Genomic DNA, 19,658 nt, shown 5'->3' on the forward strand with positions numbered 1-19,658 from the left:
TTTTATTCCCACCTCCCAAGATCTCCATCTATTGCATAAAGTTGCAGGTCTTTGAACTCTTTTTGATTATAACATGCCTTCTTAGGGGGGGGAAGGCCTTTCAAAATGATAATTTACTTTTTTGAAATGTGATATATAGCAACATTAGCTCTGTACTTTTTGTTTTCCGGTACGCAAAGTTGTGCGGCCGAATTATCAAGTGAATGAGTGATCTAGTGCTGTGAATCTTGCTAGTCAGGGAGTCCTACTGAACTCCAGGGGCCTTCCTTTTGAGCAAAGATGCTTAAAGATTACGCTCTGCAAATCATCAACTCAAAACACCCAGAAGGTCAGGTAAAAATAAATAAATCATCAGATTAAAGTGAGAGTATCTAAAGTGTGATAGAAAAAAAAATACTTTGAAAAATAAAACTTACACTGGATCTTTAAAAATAATTATTAGGGAGTGTGTGGTTTTGGCAAATCCATTACAAATTCTAGATAGCAGCTTTTTTTTTTAGAATGTTCAACCTAGAATGCTATAATACCCACTTATATGTGTATTTTAAAAAAAAAAAAATATTTCATTCCCGCCCTCCATTTTCTTTTCATTCAGAACCTTGCCCAAAAGATTCATGCTCCCTCCCCAAACCTTGGCGATTCCTCTCCTCCCCTAGAAATAACAGCAGTTGAAACGCATTCGCCATCACACAGGCCCCTGTGATTAGTTTGGGGGATACATACATAAGCTCAACACAAATTGGAGGGGACGCGCGTGCACGAACATATAAAGAAAGGAGAGGCTGGCTGAAGCGCAACCCAACAACTGCACATAATGTTGATCTGGACACAACCTGGCAGGTCTCCCCTCCCTCTTTTTCTACTGGTGGTGGTGAATTCATTCCTGTAGTTTCTAGCTTGGTCCTTCCTCTTCTCCCACCCCCACTCTGTGCCTGGCAAAACGCTGGCGAGGTGGCAAACACTTCCTTTGGTTTGCTCCCTCCCTCCCTCTCCATCCACCACCCCCTTTTTAACCTAGCTGGGGGTCTTTACTTTGTGATGTGCGTGTGTGCGTGTGTGTTGCGGCGCGGTGGGGGGGGGGGGGAGTGGAGAGAGAAACTCTTGACTCACAGTAATCGCTCGAGGCTTGACGCTGCTGGAACGAGAAGTCTGGCGAAGTTTCGCTGCTGTTGCTTCATCAAAAGCATCCAAGAGGGATCAGCATCCTTGTTAAAAAGACGGGTGGGGGTGGGGGTGGGAAATCACCCTTCCTTTCCCAAATCCTTTGAAGAAGAAGAAAAACTCGCACAAACATACAAAATAACCACCACCAAAGGATAATTTAAAAAGAGTCCGGTTCTGATCTATATCCTTAAAAAATGAATCTGCTTTTTAATTTTTTTTTTCGGGGGGAAAAGAATACGCAGAGAGAGGGGATCCCAAATGGAGAGAGATGGTTCCTTCTAAGCTGGTCTATTCCCATAGATCTCGTTTTGTACCTTTAAGATCTCCTCTTAAAATGTTCCATCAAATAAGAGAGAGAGAGAGAGAGAGAGAGAGAGAGAGAGAGAGAGAGAGAGAGAGAAGAGGGAAGAGAGAGCGCCAGTTTGGAGTCTTGACTGCCCACCCTTCTTGCTGCCCCTCCCTCCCTCTCCTCTGCTGACGTTGCTGTTGTCAGTCTTCGGGAGTTCCAACTAGTTTCTTACTTAGGATCTTCCAAACAACCGGGGCCCCCTTCTCCTTCTATTCCCCATCGCCGCCACACTCTCCCTCAACCTGCAGTCCTCTTTCCCAAAACTGGCCCTGCCTCCTCACCCCCTTTCTCCCCCCCCCCCTTTTTGCTCAGAGCACCATGGAGCCAAGCTGGGACAGCACCATCTCGTCCCTCCACCCTGAACTCCCTTCCCAATGTTTGGATGCTGCTTTCCGAAAGGGAGGGGGGGTCAGAGAGGCACATCATGGTTTAAATTATAGTACATCTGGAGAGCACAGTCAGGCAAATAACATGCTCGGGGCATCAGCTAATAATACTGGCTGAACGGCGAAAGAGATAGCAGGCCTTCGGCTTTTGAGCATAAAAGCCCACATCTATATCAAGGGCCAGATATCTGGGAGGGGGGACAGGCAGTGCACACCCTGCCCCAAAAGAGGAGCCCCAAACAAGAGAGAAGGGATGTAGCCCAGTAGAGGAGAATCTGCTCTGCATGCAGAAGGTCCCTGGTCCAACCCCAACATCTCCAGACAGGCCTGAAAAAGATTGCCTGCCTGAAACATTGGAGAGGTGCTGCCAGTCAGTGTAGACAACACTGGGGCCAATGATCTGACTCAGGATGATCTTTCTGTGTCCCCAGGGCTCTCCAGCGCTCCTGCTGCAACAGGGAAGGAGGTCTGTGCCTTTAAAACAGCAGTACAGCAGACCAGCTATCCAACAGGTGCTGCTTCTCCTTCCTGCTGCAGAGTGTCTGTCTGTGGCATGCAGCATTGAAAGACACTGAAACCACCAAGAACTGTCTGCACCACACTAAATGCCCATGTACAGTGTCCTGTATTTCTAACAGCCGCCGGCCAGTTGTCTTTGGGAAGCTCATAAGTCAGGCGTGAAAACAGTGCCCCCCTCCAGCCCCACAGATAGACTGCCTTTGAACCTGGAAGTTCAGTTCAGCTTTCACAATTCTCTACCTTCATTTACTAATCTGCCGAATCCAAAATTTGAAAACTGTCCCCTCGGTTTCTGGCCACCTCCGCAGCTTATGAGTGTGAATCCCATCCATTAATGGGTTGAGTGAACAAATACACCCCTGTTTGTCAATCTTGAACTGACTGCTAATTATTTCCACTGGGTGAGTCCTATGGGAGAGAGAGGGGATGAAAACAAGTTTGCCTGTCTGTCTTGCAAATTAAATCTTATACAATTCTACCCTGATCTCCTCCCAGTAGTTGTCTTGTCACCAAGAGCTTCTCATCTTCTGTCTTCAGAAAGATGCTCCAACCTGGGTCATGTCACTTTCCCCTTTTCTGTATGTTTCACAGGTCTGTGTTTTGTTGCATTTGTATACTGCCTTTCTGCCAACGCATCCAAAATGGTTTGCAATTTTAATAACAGAGATAAAATTTACTGTGACAGAGTCCTTTCTGGCTGGGCTGGAAGCTGATGGCACAAGCACACCCTGACCTGGGCTATCTCGCTTCTGCCTTCCCCTGAGTCACACAGATCTCTACGGCATCATACTCATAACCTGTTCCTGAATTTTAAAAAGTCGAACCTTTCCCCCCAGAGAGCCAATAAGCTGTCTGTCTGTTAATTAAGCACAATGATTTACCTGCTCTTCATCAAACAACCCTAAAACAGATTACAATATTACAAGAAGCCAGCCGAAGTGAGTGCATGTAAAAGAGAATTAAAAATTCCAACATAAAAACTCCATCAGTTACAGCAACGCACTAGCATCCTGCAGCACCTGGGACAAAGAGACTGGTTTTAACAGGGCACCGGAATGTCAACAATGCTGGCACCCACTGTATTTCCAGAGGCGAGTGCATTCCACTCTCAGGGTGCCATGAAGATGAAACCCACATCCTATGTCACCACCCCACATATATCCCCTAGTGATGAGGCAATGAGAAAGACCTCTTCTCCAGATCTAAGGACCTGGACAAGCTGATACACAACATAAAAGAGCCCTGTTGTATCAGACCAGAACTTCTTCTAGGCCAGAAGTTGACAACCAAATGCTTCTGGGAAACCAGAAAGCAGAACAGCACACGTATGTATGCACAACCCTCAGAATCCAACATGTTTTGCACTGGGCAAGCAGCTGCCAGCCTCAACGCTTCCATCCATATAAAAGGGATAATCACAACCTGCATGGAAAGACTAAAATGTATTATTACAACCTTTTACAAAGCTAGGCCCTTACAGCTCGTGTTAGGGGACAGATAACTGTTCATTCCCATTTTACAGGTTGGAGGACTGAGGTCTAGAGAGAGGGATTTGCCCAGGGTCCACACAATGGTGTCTGCAGCAGAGTGGGATTTGATTGACTTCCGCACGGCAGCATCTCCACTTTCCTTAGCCACACTGGACCAAATTGGGTAATGTGAAGATGCATATGCTATACAAAGGTTTGGGAATGATTTGCACATTTACAGAGTACTGTTAGAAAATAATATAATATAGATATTTGGGCCATTGAAATATGAGAAATGACTCACTGTATCAGACCAAAGGTCTGTCTGGTCCTGTATTCTACCCCAAAGATGGCCATCCCTCCCTCAGTTGAAATTTAGAAGTATACTGCTTCCAGGGTTCAATTTAGATACCATAGCCTAATAGCTATGGATAGATCTCTCTGTGAGATGGCCTCACAACAGCAATTGTATACACATTCATCTGGGAGTAAGTCCCACTGAACTCCATGGGATTTATTTCTGCATAGGATGGCTCTGTAATCCTTATTATTCTATCTTTAAAAAGCCATTTGTGGCCTTCACAACATCATGCTGGTGGGTTCCATAATTAGGTGTTGGAAGAAACACAGAAAAAGACCAACTCTCTTCTGGTCCAAAACCCATCCATCACAATCACTCAACTGAGTGGGCAAACAAAACCACATAGAAAGCAAAAAAAAAAAAAAAAAAAAAAAAAAAAAAAAAAAACATTTTGAAGTGTCAGCAACCAAACAGCAAATGACCCTGAACTCAGTGAAGTAAGCACTGGATAGCCTGAATTAAATGCAATTATACTACAATCAGCCTGAGGGGGCTTAACTTCCTCAAGTTTAGAAGGCGAACCCCACATGCCAATTTCTAGCTGAAATTTTATTTGTATTCAGAAGGACACAGATTCTAGAAATTTTGCAACCCAACAAAACAAAAAACCTAGTAAATTTTATAATTCACACACACACACACACACACACACACACACAGGTACATGAGAAATGTCCTCATTGCGAGTCAGCCCATTGGTCCATCTAGCTCAATACTGTTGACACCAACTGGCAGCAGCTCTCAAGGATTTCAGACAGGGAGTCTCTCTCTCTCCTTACCTGGATATGCTTGGGACTGAACCTAGGAGGTTCTGTGGTCTTTTGCCATACACTTGGGACTTGCAGCACCATCATATAATTTATATGCTATGGCATTGGAGGACTAAAGTCCACAATATAGACTCCCTACAACAGCCATCCGGTTATTTGACAGGCCAAATCCATCCAGCTCCTAAGAGGTCCTCAGTCAAGAGTGGATTTCCGCTACCTTGCTTAGGAAACTCCTAAGAGTAACAATCTTTAAAAATTATGGCCACTTATGTTAAGAGTCTAGGGACAGGGGGCTGTCTTCATCATCAACATTACTGATGGTGATTTTTAAAAGTTATTGTTACGACCCCTCTTTCTTACCTGCACCAAATCCATTCTCACAAAACCCACCTTTTCCATGAACCCTTTGGTACAGCCTTCTAATCCCCAATGCCCTCCTGTAATGGTGCCTGTTACCAGAACTAAGTATGTGCAACTGAAATAAATCATATGGGGTTCCCCCTGTTTATGCCCCCCCAAGTCTTTCTTCTGTGGACAAATTTTAGGTTGTAAGCTCTTTGGGGAAAGGGACCTTTTATGCTCCTGTATTCTGCAAAGATTTACACCCTTACAGTATAAGAATCAACAACAGCAGTACTAACAACTGTCTGACTACCCACCACTTCCTAACTCCTGCCTTGTATCCAGTACTGGTGATACTGACGAGTAGACCCGTCGAAAATCAATGGATATGACAAACATAGACTCATTCACTTCAATGAGTCTATTCCAAGTAGGTCTTGGCTATGACCCCCTGCCTTCCAAACCAATATTGTGCTGCCTGGAGACTGAGAGCGGGCCCCCCTCAAAAAAAAAGCCTTTTGGCAGGGAAAAAGGTGTCCACATTTCCACCCCGTCGCGAAAATATCCAACAAACAATAGAATTCCTGAAGCAGAGCTCTGTGGGACTCAAAAAGCTTGCATCTCTCTAAGCGGACAGAAGTGGTTTAAGACAGACAGACAGACAGACCATTTACCAGTTTTGCAGCTCGGAAAACAATCTTCTGCAGCTATCCTCGCTTCAGAGCAGAGGGGAGAGGAGCTTTTACCAACGCGTTTTCGGGCTGCAATCCAATCCACGCTTACCTGGGAGTAAGCCTCCCTAAACTCACTGGCGTTTATTTCCAAGTAGCCATGCATGGCACAGACCTGAGCTGTTAAAAACTCAAGTCCCAGACGAAGTTTCAGCGTGGCCCCTTCTGAGGCGAAGAGGAAGAAAGGAGAGGGGAAGCTTTTCGCTATTTTTTTCTGCCACCCCCTTCCCGCTTTTTGGGGCAATCTCTACATCTATCTTTTAGGTGGAGTTCAATGCGACAGAGCACTTAAAGAGTCAAAGTCTTATTCTCCTCCCGGCCAAGATACAGGGCGGCGGGGCGGGGGTAAGAACCTCATCTCACCTTCCTCACAACTATATTTGGTATTTTAAAACACTTACCGGAGCGAGATTCATCTAGTTTCAAACTGATTTGATTAATTTGGGGAATCGATTAGGCTTGGGAGGAAGGAAAAAGGATATTCGGGGAACCAATTTAGCATTTGGAGAAGAGGGGGCATGAATAAGTCAAATATTATTGGGCCCGGACTGTTCAAGCAGCGAAACAAAGCAGAAAGGGGACTTGAAGAAGAAAATCGAAGTCCCTGTGGCATTTAAGATGCCTCAAAAACACACAAGCAAACACCATTTCATTTTAAGACAAATCGAACTTACATTTGATGGCATTTTATATTCCTGGGGGAGGAGACTTTTGTGGCGTTAAAGGCTGAAATATTAAAGATACGCGAATGTATACATACACACACACACCAGTTAGTCCGGTGGATTAAAAACAAATATACATCTATGCTATTAATATTCCCACCCTGTTCCAAAATAGCATGTTTACCTGGAAAATAAGCGCTACTTACTCATACGTGGGACTCACTTGGAAGTAAATAAGGGAGCCGGCTCGTTTTCTTAGCGCAAATGAAAACTGATCCATTAGCTGTTCTGAAAAATGTGCTATTTATGATATATATGGCAGCCAAAACTGTACAGTTACAAATATTATTGACTGGGCCTTTTGATTTGCTTCCTCCGAGGGAACTTGTAAATTCATTATTTTTTTTAGGTGGGGGAATCAGGGCCATCGTCACTCCCCCTAACTGTCCATGAACCCTATAGCAATGTAGTTTGGGTGTGTGTGTAGAAAATTGAAAGAGCCCCCCGATTGAATGAAGGAGGGGAGAAAAACACGTTTGCAAGAGAGGTTACGCCTCCCCCCCCATAGCGAGTGTGGTTGGGGTGGGTCGGTCAGGAACCGATTCATTTTGGGGTTTGGAAAGGGTGGGTTTGTAGGGTGCGGGGCGGGAATTGCAGCGGTCTGAAGAAATGGCGATGTGGAGATTTGATGGCTCCGAGGGCAAAACTTGCAAAAAGTTAATTATATATTTCCTGCACCAAAACAACAGTCTGGAGTTTGCTTCTCTCTTTCTCTCTCTCTCTTTTCTCCACTCCCCCGAAAAGAGGATGGTTATGATCCCAAACCCACTTACTCCGCAGCGATTCCTTTTCTTTCGAATGGGGATTGACACCGGATTAAATAAGCGGAGTAAATATATCACACGCATGTTGTACATACATGCTACCTCCCTATGTGCAAAAAGCAAATGTCTAGAGCAGCGTCAGTTTTAATGGGATGTGGAAGAGGAAGGTGGTGGAGGGGTCTTACTTTTGAGTAAAGAGGCCGAGCCTTAATAAACACCCCCAAATTACTGCGGGAGAGAGAAGGCTGCTTCGCTCGTCTCCACAACCTCAGTTCTGATAGGATGAAAAGAGTCAAAGAAATTGACCCCCAAGGAAAGAATTTTTTAAACATATACTATACAGTATGCACACATACATAAATATGAGACAGCACAAAATTAAGAGGATCCAGAAGTACGAAAACACAGCTGAAGGTGAACAATTGCCGCGGCTTCCTCGGTGCCAAATGGTGCGCTTCCTCCACCCCCCGCTCCGCTAAAAAATAAAGCCTCCAACATTTCAGCCTGTAATAAATAAACGATTTGGGAAAGCCTGCGAAATGTCACCAGGCGGTGGACACTGCCAGCGCTTCGGACACAGGAGGCTGGAATCCTACCTACAATTTACCTGGGAGTAAGCCCCCGTTGAACACGGTGGGGCTTACTTCCAAGTAAACAGGGTTCACACGGCAGGGTTGTCGACCTTCTCTGGCCAAGCTTTGCTTCGAGTGAAACTGGCTCAGAGAATCGTGGGGTTACCTCGGGTTAGGAACAAATTCTTGTGTGAACTCCTTAACTCCTATATTCTTACAGAATCCGAGTTCTTTTTCAATGTGTCATTTAGTGCAAACCATAAGCGCGTTTATTCGGAAGTTAAAGATGCAGTCCTCGGTGTGCTTACTTTGGAGGCTGCTCCATTGAACACAGCGGCACAGGCTAGGGCTTTGAATGCCATTGGATTTAGCAGCTAAGTGTGCACATTTACTCCACACACATGCATACCCACGCACGCACACAGATCTAAATATGTTTAAATTTAAAAAAAAAAATGAAAAAATGAACATTTTGCTCTCTAAAAAGGGTTTTCTACATTTAACGTGGATATTTGTTCAAAATGTCCTGGTGCTAAAATATCCTATATTAAAACATCCAGAGAAATAGACAAAAATCCACAATCTTGCAAATGTCCTTCTGAGAACCAACCAGAATATCAGAAAAAATAACCAGCAAACTGTTGGTTTTATTCAGAAATTAAGATCCTTCCTACAAAACTTTGTAGTAGTTTTCTGCCTTCAACACCCTATTTTTAAAAACACATAAATAATTAAAATAGCAAAACGAGACGCATACAGATGCTCTCAAGCGACTTACTTTGGGAAACAAGTCACTTCGCTCTCCTAAAATGCGTACGTGGCATTAAACATGGAACGGGATTGACTCCGGAGTGAACTCAGCGGTTCCACGCACATTCAACCCGCTCCGAAGCATGTTTACTCAGAAGTAACCTCCACTGGTTTCAATGGGACTTCTTTCCCAGTAAAGAGAGCTTAGAATCCCATCCTGATCCTTGGGCATTTCTGGCCGAACTTAATGGCAGTTTCATATGCATACATACATACATATATATTCATATATACGCGTCATGTTTCCCCCGAAGTAAACTCCTCAGAGTTCACTTCTATGGAAGTGTGAATAGGATGGCAGCTCGGAAATTATTTACTCGGAATAAAGCCCAAATCTGTTCTTGCGCCTTAAATCCAGGAGGCCCATTCACGCGGCCTGCAGGGCAAATGGGTCTTAGGTGTCAGCCCGTGGACACAAACGGATCTGGTGCGTAAAAGGGCCCCAAAAGCGAGGTCGGCCGCCTGGAGGAATCAAGACCTTGTAGGCCCCAGCTGTGTGACAGGGCCGGGGAATACATCTACGTAGTTCTACATATCCACGCTGAACGGGGAATTAAGTTCCCATGAGCTCCAATAGGGCGCCCTCCTTTGTGAATTATGGCCCGCTTCCACTGCAACCCTAACAACAACATTCTTTTCTCAAACTGCGCCCATCGAGTTCAATGCACCAAGAAGGAGTGTTTTAAGGTTGCAACTTAAAAGTGACTCTCCGTGGATATGAATCTCTGGGAAGAAAACCTGCCGAGTTGCACCCAACGTTTCAGTCCTGCTCAGAAAAAGAACCATTGCCATTCATGGACATGACTAATTGATTTCAGTAGATGGTCTCGGAGTACAATCTAGTTGGATACAAACCATAGTTTTGATTATTATTTTTTTTTTTAAAAAAAAAAAACATGCTCGCACAGATTAGTCGTCATTAATTCGGATTTATGTATTTAATTTCAAAGCTTGCTTTAACTTAAAAAACACAAACCATTAATGGAGAGAAATTAGAACGAGAGAGATGGCTGGGAATCAACGAGCCAATCGCTTCTACTGCCTGTTGCCTCCGCATCTAGAATGTAATATAGCCACAAATTCCGTTGGGATGGGTAGCGTGTGCTTCCGAAGGAGGCATTTAAGACTCTCTTGTCCTGCAAAATCCCCGTCCATCCTATAATCTGCAGTCCGAGATTTTACTTGGAAGTAAACTCCTAGCCAGTGAGCTATCCTCTTCCAGACAAGCACCTATAGCTGGCAGCCTCGTGGTTGTAACCAGCTAAAATCTACGAGGAGTAGATCCACTGAACTGGAAGATTAGTCATGCCCATTCATTTCAAAGGATCTTCTCTGAGCACGACTGACGTTAGATAGAACTTCCGCCCCCGCCCCCGCCCAAAAAACACCGGTGTGAAGGCAGCTAAATCAGGATAGATCTATTAATTTTCTTTGCCTCCCTTCTGAATATATCAAAAATTTCGCGATTTTAGATTATTGACTAGGATGAGAATTGGATTCTGGAAATTTACCATATTATAGAGATCAATCAACCCTTTTAACTTTGCTCGATTAAGGGCACCGACATCCTTCCAAAATGAAAAGGGGATTATTATTTTTTGCCAAGGCGCAATTCTGAGCGCCCTGGTTAGGGCAATGAATCCTATGGAGTCCATTGGTATTTTACTTCTGAGCAGAGATGTATAGGATCGCTCTGCGGGTATAAATGTCAAGGGCAAGGATTAGAAGTGAAATCCCATGCATGTTTACTCAGAAGTCCTATTTAATTCAATGGGACTAGGGCATGTGTTGATTTAGGAACTAAACCCCATCGAACGCAATCTGAGTTTACCTCTGAGTAGACATTACAGTATGTTAAGCAGGTGCTCAAATTGTTTGCCATCGGGACACCAAGAGCGCTTACCTTGCGATTGTTTAAATGCGGCGTTTGTTAAGGGGTGGAGGTCCACAGCTAGTATTTATAAACCAATAGAAAAAATGCATATATATGGAGGAAAGCAAACACGCAAAGAAATGGGGAAAAGAGGATAGGGAAGTGAGGACAGAAAGAAAAATAGCAAAGAAAAAAACTCCACAAAATATGGGAAAGGGGGGGGGGGAGAGTGAGGAAAATCTGATAATAAAAAGTAGAGTTTAAAACTGTAACAGCACCTGAGAGTGAACTATTGAAAGATACTTTAAAAAACTCTCCTCTTCAACCACTTCAGAAGAATAAAAAAAATAATTCAAATGCAATGCATGGTCTCTGTAGCACAGAATATGGTTTTTTTTAGAAGCGGGTGCTTTTTTTTGGGGGGGGGGTAGAATTACTGTCTGCGATTTTAAATGCCTGACCTCTTCAGCTAAATCCACAATGATTAGTTTTCAAAGCTTAACCTCCGCCAACTTTGTATTGTATCCATATGGATAATGGGAACCCTCCAGAGAACATTTACACGCGTGCAAAGGCACGTGTGGATACTTGTCTAGTGAGGCGTGCAAAAGGAAGATGTCTGGATAAACGTCCGCAAGTACAATCCCACGCGCAAAACCTGAATTTTGCCACCGACGTTAATGGGTTGTTGTGTATTGCAGCCTATCCGTATGTATTAGTATACCAGTGAGACGTCATAGATATATAGATATATATAAAATATAACTGGATATATAAAGAGTTGCCAAAACAAATATATTTCAGCGCGATCCTAACATTTTCGGGAAACCCCTGGGACTTAAAGTGTGCATAGGATTGCAGCGTTATCTAGCACCCTCCAACAGGCTACATCTGGGCTATCCCATTTTAAATTATTCATACACAGGTCTACTCATGCGCCGCTGAGTTAAATGGGACTTCCTTCAAAGTAAATTGCATAGATAGGATTGCAAGCTAGAAATGACATTAAAAAGGTTTGTGGTGTCCAGATCTTAGAACCAATTGTATTCCGATTGCAATTAAAAAACAAAACAAAACCATAATTAAACACGCATTTATCTGCCATCCTAGAGACACACCCGGGTAATTCAGCGGGGCTTGCTTTTGAGTAGACCTATACTGTATATAATGCACTGTTATTCACTTTTATTTGCAATATTATATACACACACACATTTACTGCATAACATAACAAGGGGAGATTTATCTTACCTCAGCTTGTTTTAACTCGACTCCAAAGATTGCCTTTCCTTCCCACCCCCCCAAAAATAAGTTTTTTGGGGAATATTTTTTACAAGGACTCTTGTTTTCCGTGGGCCTTCCACGAAAGACAATGGCATTTAGGAAACAAACAACGCAAAACACTACTGGTTCTTTATGGGACAAGATTATCTCCCTCCTTAAAAAAATTAAAGACTTCTGTCCCCCCCTTTTTTTCTATCCTTGAAAGTGAATTTAAACCCCCTAAACTCACTCCCACCATCACGTGGTGCTGAAATTGGGAACAGAAGCAGATTTGGAAGGCGGGGGAGGGGGGGGAAAGTAAACTGGGGTCAGCCTTTTAATGAACCATTTTCCCCCAGACCTTAAATATATTTATGTATATAATCCGGGGCTGTCTGGAAGTTTGATACTGAAGGAGAAGGCGGGAGCAGGGAAGAGAAGGCTTTTGTGGCGGTGGTGAAAAAAAGCAACCCCAGAGCAAACCTCCTATTTTAAAAAGGTGGGTTGTTGTTACCTGTTGCTTATATCAGAGGAGCAGAAGGAAGACAAACAGGTGCTGCGTGCGATTATTTGGCTCTGAAATATAACATTCTCTCCCCTTTCCTTCAACAGGGGCAACTTTTATCATGAGGGAAAAGCCAAGCGCGTGTTCTAAATGTAATAACCCTTTTGCTTGTGTTTTGTTTGTTTGTTTCTTTGTTTAGGGGCGACCTAAAGGGTGGAGAAGCTGCCCAAAGCCTGATTTAGGAGAAAGCTCTCCTTAACTCAATGGGAGGCTTACTTCTGAGTAGACGTGCTTAGGATGGCGCAGTTGCCCTGCCAGCTTAAAGCCCTCACTGGGCACGCCGTGGGGCTTCTTCCTCTTGAGTAACTGGTCCCTGCATAGGGAGTGAATGGCTAGGCTGGATTTCTGGAGAGCTTGTGGCGAACTTCCCCTTTTCTTTTTAAAGGAGTTTGGTCTCATGTCATCGAATGATGTCATTAAATATTTGGATGATCAGCCTGAAGTTTTCCAGGTTAGATTTTTAGATGCTTGTGCGTGGGGTTTTTGTTTTTTTTTTAAATTAACCCTCCCTCACTACATTTTAAAAACTGAAGCCATATAATTAATTATCCATTTCTTGATATCCACCGTGTCAAAACAGGATCTAGGGAGGTAAGCCCCCCCCCGCAAAAAAATATCTCTGCCTGATTTTGTGAACGCAAAGATAACCCATTTTGTTTGTTTGTTTGTTTGTCTGTTTGCGCTCCCCACTTTGTCCAAATCGACTTCCAATTTTGCCTTGCGCTTTCTCTCTCCCGCCCCTCCACCTCTGGCAAACGTTGTCCCCCTCCCCCAATTTAAATGATCTGGTGTTTTTCAACACGATCTTTTACACACTTAAAAAAGAAAGAAATTCAGTTCAATTTCGAAAGATCATTGATTTATGTAGCGCGACCAAAGCCCCGAGGCGCTTACAATGCAAACCATCGGGACGCATTAAACTGTAATACTGAGAGAGACTTGCGTGGGGGGGGGGGCGGTGCTGTTTTTAAACAATCCTGGTGTTCCTTAGTGAGTCTTCTCTCAGCCGATTTGCGTTCAAGGAAGCGCTCGGGGAACGTTTATTATTAGACAGTCAAGCTATAAACACCATCCCAATTTTTAAAAAAATTGCTGCTAAAGGGTTTCTTGCTTCGTTTCAGCGTTCACTTTTTTTAGCATAACCTGAGAACGACAAGTGAATAAAAGGCGAACGATTGCCACAAAATAGCTAGTGGAGTTGTCAAAAGTGGCAGGAGTGAAGGCGAACAGCCATCACACCCTGGGGGCTATTTCAGTCCCCGACGCGCCTGTGTCTCGTTGTGATTGGGCCGTGGCAACGCACAGATACTCTGCACGCGCTCTAGGCACACTTGTTATTGCCTGGCATATATGCCCCGCATCAAATTAAACTCTGGCAACGAGTCCACTTCACATACAACACCCCAACGAGCGGCGGCGGAACTAGGGAGGGGTCGCATATTTTTTTAAAAATGCTTCCAACCCAGTAACCCCAAACCCAGTGACCTTCTCTTCGTACTTACTTCCAAGGAAGAGGTTTCGATCCTGCTGCTGGAATGTTGCATGTTGTTGTTTTTAACTGCCTAAATCCATGTCTACTTACAAAGCAATATAATGCATGCTCTGAGTAATCTTATGAGTGGACTCCATCATTCAGGAGTAGCATTTACTTCCATGCGAAGTAACTTGGGGGCAAGTCCCATGGCACGTACTTCTGTGTAGACATGCACAGCCTTGCTCACTTGTCCCATGGACTCTTGAGAGAGTCCTGCTGAAGAGTGAGTGAGTAAAATAGGGATAGAATTCTTGGAAAGAGCATGAAATACACTCACGGCAGAAAGCTGGTTGTGAGGCTAAAAAAAATGGGAGGTGACCTATGCAGAATAAGAGGCCCATATTACACAATTACACTGGAGGAAGGCCCCACTGGGGCCCTACTGGTCTTGCTCCCAGTAAGCAGAGTTAAAAGTGCACAGGTTTGCTTCAATTCAACCCACTGCAAATTTCATTTTAATTTAAAGTCAATCTGCCTAAGGCTACTTCAAGCTGCAATGGGGGAAAAACCTGTGCTTATAAGGGGATATATAGCCAGTTTCCTAGAGGCACAGAATTCTTCTTCAAAATATGACCTTTTTAAAAAACCATATTCTCCTTCCATAAATGGTCAAAATTTAGGAAAGAGGTACTTAGTCTACATATCCCTGAAGATCTGGAAATGCCCTCCTTGTCCTCTTCTCCCCCCCCCAAAGATTCCCCAAAGGTACCCTACACACTCTTTTTGAGGTGTGTGGATGTGTGTAACTTTTCCAGATCTCACACCTTTAGGAGCCAAGTAAACCAGCTTTTTCCTGCAGACCCAAAATCTTAGTAATGGGAGCAGTCCAGTCCGGAAACAAGGAATGACCGGACAAAGTTAAGGTGAAACAATTAATTAAATTTCTAGTGATTTATTTCCACAAACATCTGAAAAGGATTTATCACTATTATTTGTTTTGAGTGGCCAACAGGAGAGAAAGAGGAGCTTTCAGCTAAGAGCTGGGTAGCTGTTTCCCAAAATGGTTGGGGGGGGGTGTTTTAAAAGAGAAATAGCAAGCAACCAAAATGAGTCCTCCCCTCTCTTCCTTCTGTCTTGGACAGAATAGGGGAACAAAATTGTTTATGGGAAGTGGGGGACACCAATGTAAAAATGTCTGTTCTTGCCTTTCCCATTCATAAGTTGCAAAACTTTGCCATCCATATAAATGGCCTTTTCAAACATTCCTTTTTGGGATGGGGATTTGCATGAACTAGTCAAAGTACATTTAAATCTCAGAAATTTCCCATTGAAATGCAACATTAAAATGTGGCTGGGTTTGGTTGAGTTGCACACTTAAACATTCTACCCCACTCTCACTTTTCTCCCTCAATAGCTGAACAGTTTGTATTTCTAGGGAGAGGTATTATTCATTAGGTCATTATTTTCTTTTGCCATTTCTTTAAATGGAAATTTTTTACTGGGCAAACATCTTACAGAGGCCAAGGAATGGGAGACCATTTTGATGCAATCCAAAAAGACTGTTCTTGCCAGTAATCTCTGCGTGTTTAGTCAAAAGCAAGCCCTACTAAGTTTAATGAAGCTTTGTAAAGTGTGTTTGAGATTGCAATCCAATCCAATGCATATTTGATGGGGAGTAAACCCTTGCTTTGCTCAGTGGAACTTATGGCCAAGTAACTTACAGGCTGACCCTATGTTTACTCAGAAGTAAATTTTAGCAGATTCAATATTGATTTACTATCAAGTAAGTTTGCATAGACAGGACTGTAGATATGCAATCTGATCTTCCTGGATGTTTACTCTGAATTAAGCCGCACTGTATTCAGTAGGGCTTACTTCCAAGTAAATGTGCAGCCTTACAGCAAGATCCTAATCTTTACTCAGAAGCATCATTGGATTGTATCTGGCTAAATTCTACTCAGAGTAGACCCACTGAAAGTAATGAACTCAAGTCAGTCACGCCTACTCACTTCTGTGCGTTTGCTCAGAACAGAGCTAACATTGGATACAATCCACTCTCTCCCCCTCCCTAATAATTTTGTTTAGAATTGTTGTCTCAGACATCCCACTCCTTTACTTTTTTGTAAACTTAACCAAAACTTAACTCCTGAAACATAACATTCAATGTACAAAATGAAGCATCCAGCCATGTTCATCTGCTCAGACAAGACCTTCAATCCTGGAACTCTACTAATAAAGTTTAATAATTTTAGTGTTGAATTAATAGCTTGGCTTAGATTTCTTTAAGCCAAATAAAGGAAGGATAGGGTTTTTCCATCCATCTTGGGGTTTGTTTGTTTGTTTGTTTGTTTAGCACAAAGCAAAACAATAAGGAACCCATTTTGTCATTATTTAAAAGATCAAATTAAGGCGTTTCAAAAAACAAACAAAACAGTTTTTAAAATTCTGAATCTCCCCATCCCCCTTGCCATTGACAATCGCAAAAGATATACAATCATATTGGAGCAATTAACATCGCTTAGCCTTCGGAGAGCATTACCAGTCCTTTGAACGTGGCCTGCTGTACACCGGTTTTTGTAAGGTATACATTTGAGCTTTATATAATAAATCTCCAAGAGAGGGGCTGGCATGCATGTGCATTTCCTCCTCGAAAGAGGAACTGGCTCAGTTCCCCACACTTCCAGCCACCGACTACGAATTCAGGTGTACTTATTCAATCAAAGTGCCCTGCAACACTTTCTGACTGCATTTTAAGACCTAGCTTTTGTGAGAGTTCAGTAAAACAGAAGAAGAGTAACGGGAACAATGTTTTTACATTGGATTTCAAGCAGAGGTAAACAACCTGTAGCCCTTCCAGATGTTGCCAGACTACATCTCCCATCATCCATGGCCATTGGCCACAGGAGCTGGGGCTGATGGGAGCTGGAGTCTAATAACGACAGGAGGGACACAGGTTTCCCTAGCCAGGCTGCCCGACCAGAGACCATGCACAGGACTCAAGATTTGCATGATTCACAGTGCCATCGCCAGAAGAAAATTATTATTCATTGGACAGGCAGCAAAACATCTTTACCGTAAAGTAAAACCGACTTCGTTCAATAGGCTTTTCTCAAGTAAGAGTTCAGAGGATTGGAGCCTTAAATGCTTAGCTTGGGGTTTGGATTCTGCCCTTAACCTTTTGTAACAACACAATAAGGGGCTTGAAGGATCAGACCAAAGGTCAGCTAGAGAAGCTGACAAGAAAGGCATCTAGGCTCCCTCTCATTTGTCCTCTGTGTCTATTCCTCAGGGGTGTACTGGCTTGGACTATGCAGGTTCCCTTAAGCTACTAGTAGACCCCTGTATTCCTCCATTAAATTTGTTCAATCCATTTATCCAAGACAGTGGCCACAGCCATGTCTTGTGGCTATGAGTTCCACAAAACTGAACGAAGCACTTCTCTTTGTCACTCCAAAGGACATCAAAAGAGCCCTGCTGGATCAATCAAAGGCCCATCTGGTCTGCTTAACTGGATGTCCCTGAGTTCTAGTATCATGAGAGAGGAAGACAAAAATTATCTCTACTGTATCCACTTTCTCTATAACCATGGAGACTCTTCAAGCTATGGCCAATCAGCTTGGATGACTCACTAGTTCAGGCATAGGCAAACTTGGCCCTCCAGATGTTTTGGGACTACAATTCCCATCATCCCTAACCACTGGTCCTGTTAGCTAGGGATGATGGGAGTTGTAGTCCCAAAAACATCTGGAGGGCCAAGTTTGCCTATGTTTGCACTAGTTCTTCTTAGACTCCCCCCAAACTGATATATCTTCCTCTCTCTCCATTCCAGCTATATACTTTTATAAACAATTATCTTAGTTGTATTCAAGCACCCCAAAACTTCAGCTATGATTTTTGTACAGTCAACTTTCCCCTGTTTGAGCAGGAGCACTTTTAGTATTTTACTTGAAAATAAAATAAAGCAGTCTTAAAAGGTTTTCTCTGCCTTAATGTATTTTTTTTAAAGAAACAATGTCTATAATTTAAACAGAGAAAGTGAGTGTTTGTACCAAAAACTGTCAGAACACACTGCTTTGAACTTCTCTTCAGATTCCTTGGGAAGGATGGAAGAGCCAGTGGGAAAATTAAATAATGAATTACACATACTGGGCTCTAATGACACATTTTTTAAAAAGCCAACAATGGTCAGCATGGGAAACTTGGACAAAGTTGAAGTTCTTATCTCCTATCCTCTTTTCCTTTAATAGCCAGAGTTGCAGGAAGTGAGCATCAAAGCTGCTTCAAATTATGAAGAATTGGTACACAAGAACACAGGAAGCTGCCTGGTACTGAGTCAATACCATTGGTCCATTTAGCTCAGTAATTAAGGATGGGGGAGAAATTCAATTTGGTTCTAATTTAAAATCAAACTTACTTAGTTCACACTTTTCCAAAACAATATGCGAACCGAAACACAGCCATCCATGAACATTTTCAGTTCTCCAAATTTTGCAATGCAGTCCTCCAGCCAACTAATGCATACCCCCCAAAATGCATATATTGAGGTGCCTTGAAAGGCATAGATTCATGAAAATAACAGTTAAAAATGCATTACGTTAGGGGAAAGTGCATTTGGGGGAAAATTGTCTATTAGGAAAAATGCAAAGGAAAATGCTGGTGAATTTTCATACATGCTTTTATGTTTTTTAAAAATGCAAACTGGTATGGAAATGCAGAGAACTAAATTTAAAATTGGCAAAACAAGAAACCGAAATTGACAGATTCATCCTTCCCTACTTAGTATTGTCTATGCTGACCAGCAAGTATTGACCCTGGGATCTTCTGCATGCAAAACAACTGCACCACCACTGATAAGAAATCAGAGAGCTGCACTTCTCCTTGGTATGAAATGCGACCGAAGATGAAAAAGCAGAAAACTGAGATTAGCAAACCATGCCTCAATCCTGATCAGGATCCTACTGGCAATCTGATCTGTATTTACTTCAGAATCAAATACTGTAAATTAAAACATTTCTCCTAAAAGCCTCTACCACTGTTTCCCCACCCTGCCAGGACCCTCAAAAATTGCCTCTGCATCTAATTTAGGTGGAATTTCATCATAGCTCAATGGTTCTAATTAGGTGGAATTTCATTATAGTTCAATGGGAAAGGAAGGAGTCACCAAGTGGAATCACCAATAGCCTAACCATCCTTATTTTATTTTATTATACCAATACAGTATTTATTGACTTGCCCCCTCTGAGCTGGACAGATTTGGTTAACAGATGGGTTTCCCCTATCTGCCACAGAACAATCAGGTTGTCGTACGCACTGGACTAAACATGGGGGGGGGGGGAGAGGAGAGCACATGGCAGGCAGCACACGCGGCTCCTTCACATTGCAAAGAGAATGAGGAATGCCACCATCAAGCAGAACAGCCCCATGGCCTCAGAGACTGCAAAACCCACGATGGCATAGGAGAAGAGCTGATGCTTCAGGGAAGGGTTTCTGGCATAGCCAATGAGAGGACTGCCAAATACGA

At 43.1% G+C, this 19,658-nt stretch overlaps 1 protein-coding gene across 5 annotated transcripts in view; it reads right to left on the reverse strand.

The window, feature by feature from the left end:
* TBX4 (T-box transcription factor 4) overlaps nt 1-19,658 on the reverse strand; it is a 109,929-nt gene that overhangs the window by 70,667 nt on the left and 19,604 nt on the right. The window contains exons 1-2 of one of the 5 annotated variants that reach the window (XM_079955652.1): nt 6,035-6,225; nt 1,111-1,262 (exon numbers count right to left, since the gene is read on the reverse strand). The exons of 2 other annotated variants lie outside the window; for them this stretch is intronic. The gene's annotated coding sequence lies outside the window, so the exon portion shown is untranslated. Of the gene's footprint in view, nt 1-1,110; nt 1,263-6,034; nt 6,226-12,086; nt 12,249-19,658 lie in introns of those variants that run through there. 2 more of the 5 variants (XM_079955651.1, XM_079955654.1) reach the window with 2 other exon arrangements.

This window comes from Podarcis cretensis (genome assembly GCF_951804945.1).
Source record: "Podarcis cretensis genome assembly, chromosome: 15".
NCBI lineage: Eukaryota > Metazoa > Chordata > Lepidosauria > Squamata > Lacertidae > Podarcis > Podarcis cretensis.